Raw genomic sequence first — 12,738 nt, 5'->3', positions numbered from 1 at the left:
TTTAGGTTAGACTTATACTTAATTGCATAAATATTTGTTTAAGCTATATCAAAAGTAAATATCCAAAGAAATGTAGCATTTTTGAGAACTGTATGTTTACTTGTGATTATCTTTTAATTGAAAAGAACTTTGTAAACACGCCAACCGTAAATTAAATTAATGTTAATAATATTATAATACATGTATCGTAATGTAGTGTATGCATAATTAGTGTAAGTATAAGTATCAGTAGTGTAAGTAGCAAGTACAATGTAAGTGTAATTAATACTGTAAGTAGTGTAAGTGATCGTCTTGTAAATAAAATTGTTTAAAAAAAATAAATAAATAAAAAAAAATAAAAAATATCAATAAAGGTAAAAAAAACCCCAGCCATTTCGTTCCAATTCTACCGCATTTTTTATAGCGAGTCATACAGTATATGCAAGAGTTAGATGTGAACAAACTACTGCATTTGAACTATTGAAATTGTTACAATAAATCTTTGCTTCTTCTGATGCGAATCAACATTGATACGAAACGTCATAAAAATAGTAGAGACTATTCAGCGTCCTGTCACAAAAATAACTCAGTCTGATATTCTAAAATAATAACATTAAACAGTTTCTGAACAAGAACGAAGAAACTACTCCTACTACAAGTCGTTCGTAAAGCCTATGATAAGTAAAAATGTTTCTATTCTTATGAACTATTGGAACTCTCAGCTTATTTTCAGATGCAAATCAACACTAATGTGTACGTCTTAACAAAAGTGGAGACTATTACATCGAACTCAATCTTATTTTCTAATTTTAACGATTACTAACTGTTGAGGGATCCGAAATAACACCTTAACAATTACGAAGACGTCTAGAGTCTGGCGATCCGCAGACAATGCAGAGCCACTCGTCCTCCAGGGTAGTCTTAAATCCCTCGCAGCTCATGTGTAACCACTCCTCGCATAACTCGCACTGTACCATGTCGTCCCAACACTCGTGCATTGAACAATGACAAAATAAATTAGTGTCACAAATTTTTCTCTTATTATGAATCCAGCGGTGTTCGGCTATCGCGGAAAAGGTTCAGAAACGACCTTTCTCCAGACAGTAAACTGAATTCTTGCCCATTTTCCCTTGGTCAAAAGAAACATCCGACGGGATGCTAGTTCGTATGCATTAACGATACGTATGTTTTAAATTAAAAAATACTTTAGTGCGCACTGGAACGTAAAGTATCATCCATTTTTACTAGAACGTTAAGGATGATGTTTTCACTCAGTTTTGTTGGGGGGTCCATATCCGCTAGCGGATTTGGACCGGGGGAGTCCATATCCGCTAGCGGATTTGGACCGGGGGGTCCAAATCCGCTGGGACACCGGATTAGCCTCAAATTGAAAAGTGTTTTGATTCTCAGCATCCCAGAAGTTGATCTGGTCTGAGTGGAATCCTCTCGCTTCATAATCGCGTTTTAACTCAGAGACGTTTTTTCTCGATGCCAGAATTCATTTTGATCACAGTTCCGCCAGGAGCAAAGCTGAGTTCATTTACTTTCTCCAACACTTCGCCACGGTTTCTTAGTTCATTGACATCGACGCAAACGCTTCCCTTGACCACCTTGTGGAATTTGGTTGGACTGTCATTGCCAGCTAGAGATACGACATTGTTCTTGAAGCGGACTTCTTTGGCAGCAACAGACTCTTTAAGAACTTCAACATTTTGAACCGGGTTGTGCAACTGAGCCATACACAAATTTCATATACCCGTTTCTTGATTCATGGTGAGAAACAACAGGCTGCTGTAGGGACCCACGGCGATATTGATGGGATGAGGATACATTCCCACCCTGTTATGCTCAGTAAAGTGATTCATTTCTGGGATAATTGTGTGGTTTACGAAGTCCAGCTGCTGGAGGTACCCGATAAGCTTTTCTTCAGCCAACCTGATTACTACCGCTGGACCCTGGCGTTCTTTGTTTCGTACATGATTATTTCTGGGTAGGAACTTTCGCATTGTCTTCCTAACTTCAGGACTTGCCTTGTTTCTTAAAGTTTTCAAAACTGCCAGATTGCCCCTCTCGTTTTCGAGCTTCAAGTACCACAAGGGACCCCCACAAGCGACCCAAACATTGTCTACGTCTAACAGCGCTAGTAAGATGTAAGCATAATAATAAATAGGAGAAATTTTAGCGATTTAAAATCGTTATGTCTACGAAATGTCGCGCTCAACTCCAGGGAATTATTACCAAGTGACTTTGTACAGGAGCTTGTTGTGGGCTTCTAATGAATTTTATCGTGCCAATCTATAAGATCAATGCCAGGTTTCCTGTCAGTTAATTTTTCTAAGAATGTAATATTTTAAATCACTGAGGGAGCCGTCATTTGACTGGACACACCAAATCTGACAAATCAGCTTACTTGCTCCTCCAACATATCGTTGATGTTGCCTGTGTGCTCTGATACGTATCGTGATGATTACACCACAGTTCTACTGCCTCGAAATCGAAGGCTTGGTGCCTATGCGAGCCGTTCTCAGGTATCGCGGCAATGGAATGAACCTCTCTGTTCTGGTAGATGTACTTTTCACCCCTATAATCTCTTCAGTTTTGTGGTAGTTGATGGAAATGTAATCGGTGTTGTTACAAAGTGATCGTTGCTTTAATCATTTTGATGTTTTGTTTCTCAGGTCTCTCCGCTTTCCTTCCAAGTGTGAGCAGTTGATAGGCGCGACGACTCCGAGAATTCAACCCAATACAGGCAACGCTAATAGGTACTGTTTTTGAGCTTTTATCTACTTTTTTAGTTGGGGCTATCATGTCTTTATACTAGAAGATACTGCTGAAATGGCACTGAATACTGGAACGTCCGATTTCCTCAGCTCATTTCGTCGTTTACTTAGTAACCAGGATCAAGCGAATAGCTGTCAAAAGTTCCACGCTTATCGTTTTGCGATAGACACATGAGGATATAATATATTAAAGTTCACACGGCAACCAGGTGGACAATCAGACATAGTTTGATGCTACTCTGGTCTGCAGATTTAATGAATGTAACCGAAAAAGTTACAATTCATAGACCCAACGTTTCGACACTCCTGTCTAGTGCCTTCATCAGGGGTGATCTAAACGCTGCAACAAGAGGTCCTTTTATATGACCACTAATTAGTGGCCTTTTTCTGACGAGGTGTAAATAGGCGTCAGGAAGCAAACCGCCATCGTCACGATTTAAAGGAGCGTGGGCGGAGTTAATATGCCAAGCCTCCAAACAAAGGCGCTGGTGGTAACGCTGATTAGTGGTGATAATTTTAGAATTATCCCACCCAATTGTATGGTTAGTTAGGCATGTATGCTCCCATAAAGCTGAATTTTCCTTTTTGCAAAGGAAAACTGCTTTTTGGTGCTCTTTTAACCATGTACCTAAGGATCCTGTCATGAAAGAACAACGAACCAACGCCATTTATTCTATTCCTTGCAATGACTGTGACAACAAATACATCGGACAGACCAAACGTCGGTTTGGAACTTTTGGAACTCGAACTTTACATGTGCAGAACCTAATACCTATTTGGGTTGACCCAAATAATAAAGTTCAGCTGTTAATTCAAATGTTGAACCTAATTAAGTCGAACTGGATTGGAAAAGTGAACATGACAAATGAATATTTTTCTTGCAAGTGTGATGAAGGTAACTCAAGATGCAGTGAGATTAAAGGTAAAGACAGACTGACACGGACCCCCCCATTTGGCTTTTGTGAACGCGTCACATTATTGTCTTCAAATTATGTTTTGCTCACACAAACATGTCTTTAAGGGATTTTCCCTTTTTGTAAGAGATGATTGGAGGTTTTGCTGCCACAAGAAGACAAGTTTTGAATTTAGCTTGCCTTCTATTATTGCTCATTTCCTAAAGAAACATCACTGTTCCTCATCCAGTTTGCACTTGTCCTCAACTAAAAAGAAACTCTGGCTGGTGGCATACAGAAGTAGTTCACACACTTCAGGCATGTATATCTTGTGCTCTTTCTTGAACATATTTTCTGCTCTTCCTGCCATTTTGTTGCAAAACAAGTTGTGTGCATTACAAACATAAAAAATGTGGAGAACTCAGGGTAAAAATTTATTTATTTAATGTATTTGTAATGTATACATTAGATTTGGCACATGCAATGGTTTGACATACGATATGAAGTTGATCTTTTGCCAATCTATCCGACAAGCCTGGTCAAGTAGAGTGGCAAGTCGATCCAAATACAAATCTGTTGAACCTAATTAATTCAAATGTCAAACTTTTCATGTGCCGATCCTAATTATTGGATTCCAGGTTTGGTCTCTGCAAAATAAGGATAGGGAAGGTATTAGAAAATGACAAACACAAAGAACTTAAAATTAGGAAGAGTCCTCAAATAAGGACTGGTAAATTTCTCATATAAAGAATGCTTTTCCTGAAAGTAAAAACCAGTGTCCTGACATGAAGAACATTTGGCCCTTAAAAATTGGCATACAGTTCTCAGTCCAGGACTACAAAGATGCCTTACTTTAAGATTTCTGTTCCTCAAGGAATGACACAGGGCATCTAAAGATGAGGAGCAGTAAGAACCTTGAAACAAGGAAAATCCCTGAAGTAAGGACCATGAATGGACCTGTAACTGGCACCTTATCAACCTTGAAAGGTTGAGCTTCACCAAGAATGTTCAAGTTCTTTGTTGACAACTGAGTAAAAAGACAATAAATGCAAGCAACATACTGAAACACAACTGAATTACTCTTCAATAACTTTATTGTGAACTTTATAAACTAATCACAAACTTCCTATCAAGTTTGAAAAAGTGATGGTGCTGAAATCTGCTTGTATTTAACCCTTTAACCCCTAAGAGAAACTAACTTCTAATTTCTCCTTACAACATCATCCCTAAATTAAACTTAAAAGGTCATGAGAATAAAGGAGAGGAACAAATTCTCCTCGTCAAAACCCCAGGAAATGTCTAGAGATTAGTATGGAGAATATGGATACTGATAATAATGTTTATTTAATAACAATACTGGCAATAATCGGAGATTTGGGAGATGCATTCGACCAACAGGCAAGGGAGTGGGGTATGGTTTTTGATTTTAGGATGTTTAAAATGTCTAATTCCTTTTTTCAGAGTCATTTTACTTGGCTTGTGAAATAGTTACTGCACTACTAGTTATAATTACACACCAATTCCATTGTGTCATTTTGTTTTGTTTTCAATATTACGCATTACGGTTGGTCCTCTTTACAAATGAATTGTTTGTCTTTTGCTGTGTTGAGGTACATTTCACTTCTGTTTGTTTTCACCCTAAGATTCTGTAGAAGGTATGTTTTGTTTACTTCTAATGAGTCCACTCAAGACTCCCATAGCACAAGTTTAATGGAGGCTGTTGTGTCATGTATTGTTTCCTCTTGCTTACGTAACACTCCTTGGTGTAGAGTTGATATTATTTTTCTTAACACCCAATACATGGGCAGCCTCTGCTTTAACTGTGACCAGTTGCTATGCAGCAGCTTGATTTATAGATGAAATGGCCATTATTCCTCTTGCTGTCAAAGTTTCACAGTAGTTAAATGGTACTTGGGCAACAGGTGTCACTGTTGTGGCTGGTCCAGTACAATGTCACCTGTGAGGGACTTGTTGTAGTTACTCACTCTCACTGCAGCTTTGGTTTGGTCTAATGTTTTAAGCTCTGGCTGTTTCTGTGATACAAAGCAAACTACACTTACAGATTCTGCCCCTTTTTGCAAAGTACAGTCGAAATATTTCTTGTTTGATGATTTTGCATTCTTTACTAGGGAGACAGCATGTATGTAGCAGCTGACTAGTGGATCTGCTGCAGATTCTGTGATGAGAATATTATTTCTGTTTTTTAGTTTATAGAAATAACATAATGTCAAGATGTAAACGAAGAACAACAGGGATGAAAACTAAATTTTGACAGGACTCGATATTGGGTGAGTGTCTTTAATAAATGCATCAAAAAGTGTAAGGTTTGTACTCCTCCAAGCAGTTTTCACACTTGTCCGGGCAAGTGGGCAAGTGCTCATTTCTCATAACCCTGCAACAATAGTGATTTAATCACTATAATTATGTAATGACATGTATACATAAAATTTACATGAATTATTATTATTATTATCTAGAAAGCAGTTGTGGTTACACTAGCATTACAAAAAGTTGTAATATTTATGGCAATGATGTTCAGCAGGAACATTTGATGTGTTGTTACTTTAATGTCAGCATGCCAATAGTTAATAGTTATTAGTTAGTCTAGCAATTATAATTATATTATTATATTATATTAATATTATATAGCAATTATTAATAGTAGTAATAATGTCTGCGGTTTTTTTTCTTTTCACTCCTTTAATAGTTAATATTAAAGGAATAAAAATAGTGTGCTAACTTACCTTGTAGTTTATTGCTGTCTTCATTCATGTTTTCTGTACAGGGGAGAGAGAAATGCTACTTCTAAAAACACACTCCTATCTATGACAGTAAAGAGCTGGCCTGAGTCTTTCACAGTTGACTTCTCTTCCACAAGGTTAAATGCCAGAAGTGTAGGTGAATTGCTTGTGGTTTCTTTCCTGATGAATTACTTTATGTCACCAGGGGCCTAAAATGAGAAATGAAAAGGACAATCAGAGATCTGTCATCTTTAAAAGAATTGCTGCAACATCCCCCTTTCATAGTTCAATTATTATCTGTTTATGATGATTGGCAATGTCTGCCAGGGTTGACTTCTTTGTCATCATGATCTGCTGCTTATTCCAGATTGGAGTGATGCTTTCTACAAGGCAATCATACAGTTGATGCATAGAATTACATAACAAGGTTCTGATGATGGTTGTTACATTTGAGTTTGCTGGTATTCTATAAACTTTCTGGAGAATGTCTTTCCTCACTGGTGTGTTAAGGGGTGGATGATTGTTTCTACCTTTGAGTTCTATGTGGCCCTATTGTATTTTATCTTACAGTTGATTCATCTTATGTAATTCTTTTATTGGTTTGCACTTGTTGTTTGGGAGGGTTTCTGTTGGTTTGCATAATTTGATCTGCATCTACTGTGTTTTGACTTCCTCTACAGCACCAAATTGCAACAAATCCCCTTTAAAATATTTATGAGTGCCATCTTTTGAGTTAAACAACTATGAAGATTCACTGAAAGGTCTGTGAAATTAGGATGTGGATGTGACAAGCCAAAATGATTTACCATGAGGAATTTTTTCATTAACGATATTCAACACAAAGCATCAATCATATTTAATGTTATGGATGCCTCTATTTTTACTCTTTTGGCTGATAAAGTGATATAAGCATCACATCAGTTAAGATAAAATATATATGTATATACATACAACAATTTATACTTTTATATATTATACTTTTTATTAATAGTCTATTCATGAAACGAAAAAAAATTATACAATGAAATAAACAATTTAAATTAGGAATATGTATATATAAATATATGAATAAATCAAAACCACTCTCTTATTTTGCTAAGGTGTTCACGCAGTGGACTCTATAATCTAGAATCATTCTCTATGTCAACAATACTACCTGGAGGCTTGTTTCACTGCTTAACTGACAATAGGAAAGAGGTTATCTCGGGCTGGTTGCAAATTGAATGTAATGTTAAAAATGTCTTGGTGTTACCACTCCTCAAAGTTTGAGATAAAGGAGTATGATGTATATCTTTCTTAATATTAATATTTCCATGTGCAACCTGCTGGAACATGGCTAACGAAGAGAGGTTCTTCTATCTTGAATAGATGACCACTCCACTCCTTTGGGTTCCTTCTTAATAACTGCATAACTCTCTTGTTGGTTCAGACTTGTCACTTCAGAGGGTTTATTGTAATTGATCTGCATAGGCCATATTTTGGCTATCTCCAGGAAACTTGAGCAACTTTTTGAGCAGATTTTCATTACAGTTGTTTCATTACAGGTTTGTGCAGAGCTTTTAATGTGGTTCATCAATGAAAGTCCTCATTCACACTTTGCTGTGCTTGATGACAGAGTCATACGTAGGTTGAGAAGAATGATACAATGCTTCACATCTAAAGGAAGTGTTGTCATCAGATGATTGGAATACTTTGATGGTTTAGTTATGTTTCTGTCTGTGTTATGTGTCTGTTTTGTTATGTTTCTCCTCTTAAAGAAAATGGTCGCAAAAATATGCTGAAGAGCATACCTCTGCATTGCTTTATAAGCACCTCTTTCAGATTATATTCTGTTTCAGAACCCCACTTTTATGTGCCTTTTAGACACCAAAAAAAAAACCATACGCACAAACCAAGATGTTGCAAATAAACAAAACATCTTTGTGCCCCTCAGTTTTGTCCTTTAAGACGCGAGAGAGCAAGATAGTGAGTCTGAGTCCAGTAAGCTTCTTTGAACACAAACTTTAATTACTTGAGAGGCAGGTTACCTTTAGAGCTAACGAAACAACAACAACGCGATAGCGACTCTCTTATTATAAAAATGTTTTTGTCGTGTAACCCGAGAACTGACACGTGAGTAGTCCGAAGTGATTACATAACCAGTCCAGAAAGTTACATAACAGTTGAGAGTTACATAAGAAAGAAAAAAGCAAACGTTGATGTCCGGAAGGTTTTTTGCATATCATAACATCTTTCCCTTTTTCCTATTTTTCTTTTTTTTTTTTTTTTTAACTATAACTCAATGTCAAACTTTTTAGGTGGCTTGATCAATCGTCCATGTCGTGTCCGTATTTCAGTTGTAGTAGCTTCGTGAGGTGGTCTTGCACTCAGCTCTGTTTGAGGTGTTGGGGGTAGTTGAGATCTTGGAGGGGACATGGATGTTCCTACTTGAGAACTTGCTGGAGGGGGTTGGTCCTGTTCCTGCAGATTGTCTGGAACGGTCAGGTCATCTTCGTCCATTTTGAAGGGGGTTTCTTGAAGTGGCTCCATGGTAGAACGCAACTGCTTGCGATTACGCCTGTAGAATCTACCATTGACTTCAACCTTGTAACTGCGAGATGCCACTTTAGAAGAAACAACTGCTTTTGACCACTTTGTTTCTCCAGGCATCTTCATGCGCACTATGTCACCTGATTTGAGTTCTGAGAGTTGTTTAGCATGTTGGTCGAAATGTTTCGCTTGCTTGACACGATCCCTTTTGAGAAGATCACTAACTGTTTGGTCAGTCTTGAGTAAAGACTCTGAGAAGGGTAGAAGTGTCTTAGTTCGGCGACCAAAAAGTCGTTGGCATGGAGACATACCTGTCGCAGCAGTGGGGGTGTTGTGGTGATCCAATAAACCAAGATATGGATCGGATTGAGACAGAAGAGCTTTCTTCATTAAAGTCTTGCAGGTTTTGACTGCGCTTTCGGCCATCCCATTAGCTTGTGGATAGTGTGGTGAGGTGGTGATATGAGTGAACTTCCACGTTACTGCAAATCTTCGGAACTCTGAGGATGAGTACTGAGGACCGTTGTCAGAAACTACGTAATCGGGTACCCCATGTCGCGAAAAATGCATCTTCAGCTTGTGAACGACTGTCTGGGACGTAGTATCGGCAAGATGATCCAGCTCGATAAAGTTGCTGTAGTAATCAACTAATACGAGGTAGTTTCGGTTCTCGAAGGTAAACAAATCTGTTCCAACTCGTTGCCATGGCCTGTCAGGAACTGGGTGAGGCTGAAGAGGTTCACTGGCTTGTTCAGGTCTCACACTTTGGCATATAGAGCATTTATCAATACGATTCTTGAGTTGTGCAGACATTCCTGGCCAGAAGAAAACCTCTCTGGCCCTTCGAAGGCATGCTTGGAGTCCCTGATGGGACTTGTGTGTTTCCTCTATCATGTCACGGCGAAGGCTCTCTGGGACAACTATCTTCGTTCCTTTGAAAACTAGGCCATTTTGGAGCATCATTTCATCTCGGTATTTGAAGAAAAGCTGTGCGCTTGTAGGTACCATGGAAGTTTTTGTAGGCCAGCCAGCGCGTATAACTTGTGACAACGCTAGTAAAGATTCATCCTTGGCCGTTTCCACTTGAAACTTGGCAAGTGTCGACTCTGATATCGATAAGTCTTCAACAAAGTTGACAGTTTCTAGATCTTTATAGCAGGATGAGGTGCTAGCATTTGGTACCTTTGACTGCTTAGGTAGAACGCGAGAAAGTGCGTCAGCGATGTACATCTCTTTGCCTGGCTTGTAAGTGAGATTCAGGTCAAATCTTTGAAGACGTAGCATCATACGCTGTAATCTCTTAGAAGCTGTATTGATTGGCTTCTTCTGTATAGCAATCAGTGGCTTGTGATCTGTTTCGACTGTGACGTGCTTGCCATAAATGTAATGCTCGAAGTGCTCACAAGAGAATACAACAGCTAAGAGCTCCTTCTCAATCTGTGCGTAATTTTGCTCTGTCGACGTCAGTGCCCTGTTGGCGTAGTGAACTGGCTGTCCTTCCTGAAGTAGAGTTGCGCCAATGCCTTACTGTGAGGCATCGCACTGTATAGTGACATTCTTACTCACGTCAAAGTACTGTAGGACTGGGGCTTTAGTGATGAGCTCTTTTATCTCCTTGAAGGCTTTATCTTGGGGGTGTTGCCAATGCCATTCTATTTCCTTCTTTTCCAACTGTCTTAAGGGCTGTGATGCTGTAGACAGATGTTGGCACAATTTCGCCAGATACTGCACCATTCCCAGAAACGTTCTGAGTTCAGCGAGATTGGTAGGCACTGGATAGTCCACTATAGCTTGTACCTTTGACGGGTCAGGTTTTAGACCTTCCGCTGTAAGGAGGTGTCCTATGAAAGGAACTTGTGACTGTCGAAGTTTCAACTTCTCGCTGTTGAGAGTGAGGTTTCTTTCTCTTGCGCGACTGAGGAAAGCCTTGAGATTCTGATCATGGTTGGCAATTGCAGCTTCATTAGAGTCTCCAAAACCGCAAACTAGGAAATCATCGGCGATGACTTCAACACCTGCGAGTCCTTCTACTAGCTCGTGCATTCGTTGTTGCCATACTTCTGGGGCTGAGTTTATTCCGAATGGCATTCTGAGCCATCGATAGCGACCAAAAGGTGTGTTCATGGTTGTCAAGTAACTACTCTTTTCATCAAGTTGTACCTGCCAGAATCCACATTTGGCATCTAACACGCTAAAGACTTTAGCACCACTAAGGCGAGTTGCTACTTCCTCAATAGTTGGAAGTGGATAATGCGAGCGTTTCACTGCGCGGTTGAGATCTCGAGGATCCAGACATACTCGTATTTTCCCGTTAGATTTCTTCACTATGACAAGGCTAGAGACCCATGATGTCGGTTCAACTACCTTGGCGAGGATACCACTCTTCACCATGTTATCCAGCTCTAACTTGAGGGTATCTCGAAGTGGGACTGGCACTTTACGAGGGGGATGTACCACCGGGCGGGAACCTTCGTCCACTTGAATGGAGTAGGTTCCTTCAAGGCAGCCAATTCCAGTGAAGATATCGGTAAATTCATATAGGATAGGATCACTTCTAACATTTGACGAGACGTCAATTCTTTCGTCGTGAATCGCATTTACGTCAGCATCCAAGATTTTGACCAGGTTCATCTTTTCACACGTCGTTCGACAGAGGAGGGGTGTCAAATCTTGCTTCACAATGTGATAAAGAACTCCATATTTTCTTCCTTTCTGTTCAGTAAGTAGGCGGATTTGACCAAGTGGCCAGACTACAGTCTTGTTGTGCATGATGAGCCTTGTAAACGACTGTTCAAGGTTTGTACACTGTTTGTCTCCTGTAGCCCGGATGTAGGCACTTTTGGGGAGAATATTACATGAAGCACCTGTATCAATCTGAAGTTGTACTTGGGCATTATTGTTAAGGCACGCCGTTACATAAGCTGATGTGGGGGAGGGTTTGTGGCTGTAGATTTAACAATCTTGTACGTGATTGACAGAGCGAGAGTGGCATTTTTTTGCAAAGTGTCCGTCTCTGCCACATTTGGTGCATTTCTTGCCAACTGCTGGACAAGCTGACTTTTTCATCTCGTGAACAGTACCACAAAACTTGCATTCTCGTGTGTATACGTTGTCGGGGTTACCAGAACTTTTTTCTCTTGACTTCCACGGAGGAGTCCGCTTCTTACCTGAAGTGTGTTTATGCGGTGTTGTATCCTCAGTCTGGGTCTTAGGCGGTTTCGTTTTCTTGGCTTTTACCCTATTCACATTAGCTTCTTCAGTTGTCATGTCTAAAGCGCGTATATCAGTTAGCTCTTGTGTTCGCAGGATATCCAACGCGTTATCCAAAGTGAGATCTTTCTTCTCTAAAAGTTTCTTGCGTGACCGATCATTCTTGACTCCAAGGATGAGGCGGTCTCTTATCAAGCTGTCTCTTAGGGTTAGGAACCCACAGTGTTCAGAAAGGCGCATCAGTGCTGTGCAATATTGATCGACACTTTCTCCTGGTTCTTGTTCTCTCTTGTTGAAGAGGTACCGTTCATACGTCTGATTTCGCTGCGGCAAACAACGAGATTCAAATTTAGCCAGGACGTCATCAATATTGTCAGCGCTTTCGTCTTCAGCGAAGGTAAAGGTGTCAAACAATTGGACTCCTTCTCTTCCAACGATGTTAAGAAAATGAGCAACACGGACTGGGCCGTCCTTTTGACTTATCCCAGCCGCCCGTTCATAGATTTGCCATGCTCTCTTAAAGTGTAACCAGTTATCGCCTCTACGTGACCTGTCTTCGAGATTAAGAGGATCTGGAGGTTTGGCTAGCGGTACTGTGGTGGTATA

At 39.7% G+C, this 12,738-nt stretch overlaps 1 long non-coding RNA gene across 1 annotated transcript in view; it reads left to right on the top strand.

Annotated features, from left to right (window-relative positions):
* The first annotated feature begins 2,485 nt into the window (after positions 1-2,485).
* Positions 2,486-12,738, top strand: part of LOC131799536 (uncharacterized) — a 32,499-nt gene continuing 22,246 nt past the window's right edge. The window contains exons 1-2 of the long non-coding RNA XR_010716752.1: positions 2,486-2,541; positions 2,658-2,741. This is a non-coding gene — a long non-coding RNA (uncharacterized lncRNA). The remainder of the gene's footprint in view (positions 2,542-2,657; positions 2,742-12,738) is intronic.

The sequence above is a fragment of the Pocillopora verrucosa genome, chromosome 2, assembly GCF_036669915.1.
Source record: "Pocillopora verrucosa isolate sample1 chromosome 2, ASM3666991v2, whole genome shotgun sequence".
In the NCBI taxonomy this organism is placed as follows: domain Eukaryota; kingdom Metazoa; phylum Cnidaria; class Anthozoa; order Scleractinia; family Pocilloporidae; genus Pocillopora; species Pocillopora verrucosa.
This window is presented reverse-complemented; position numbering and strand designations above follow the sequence as displayed.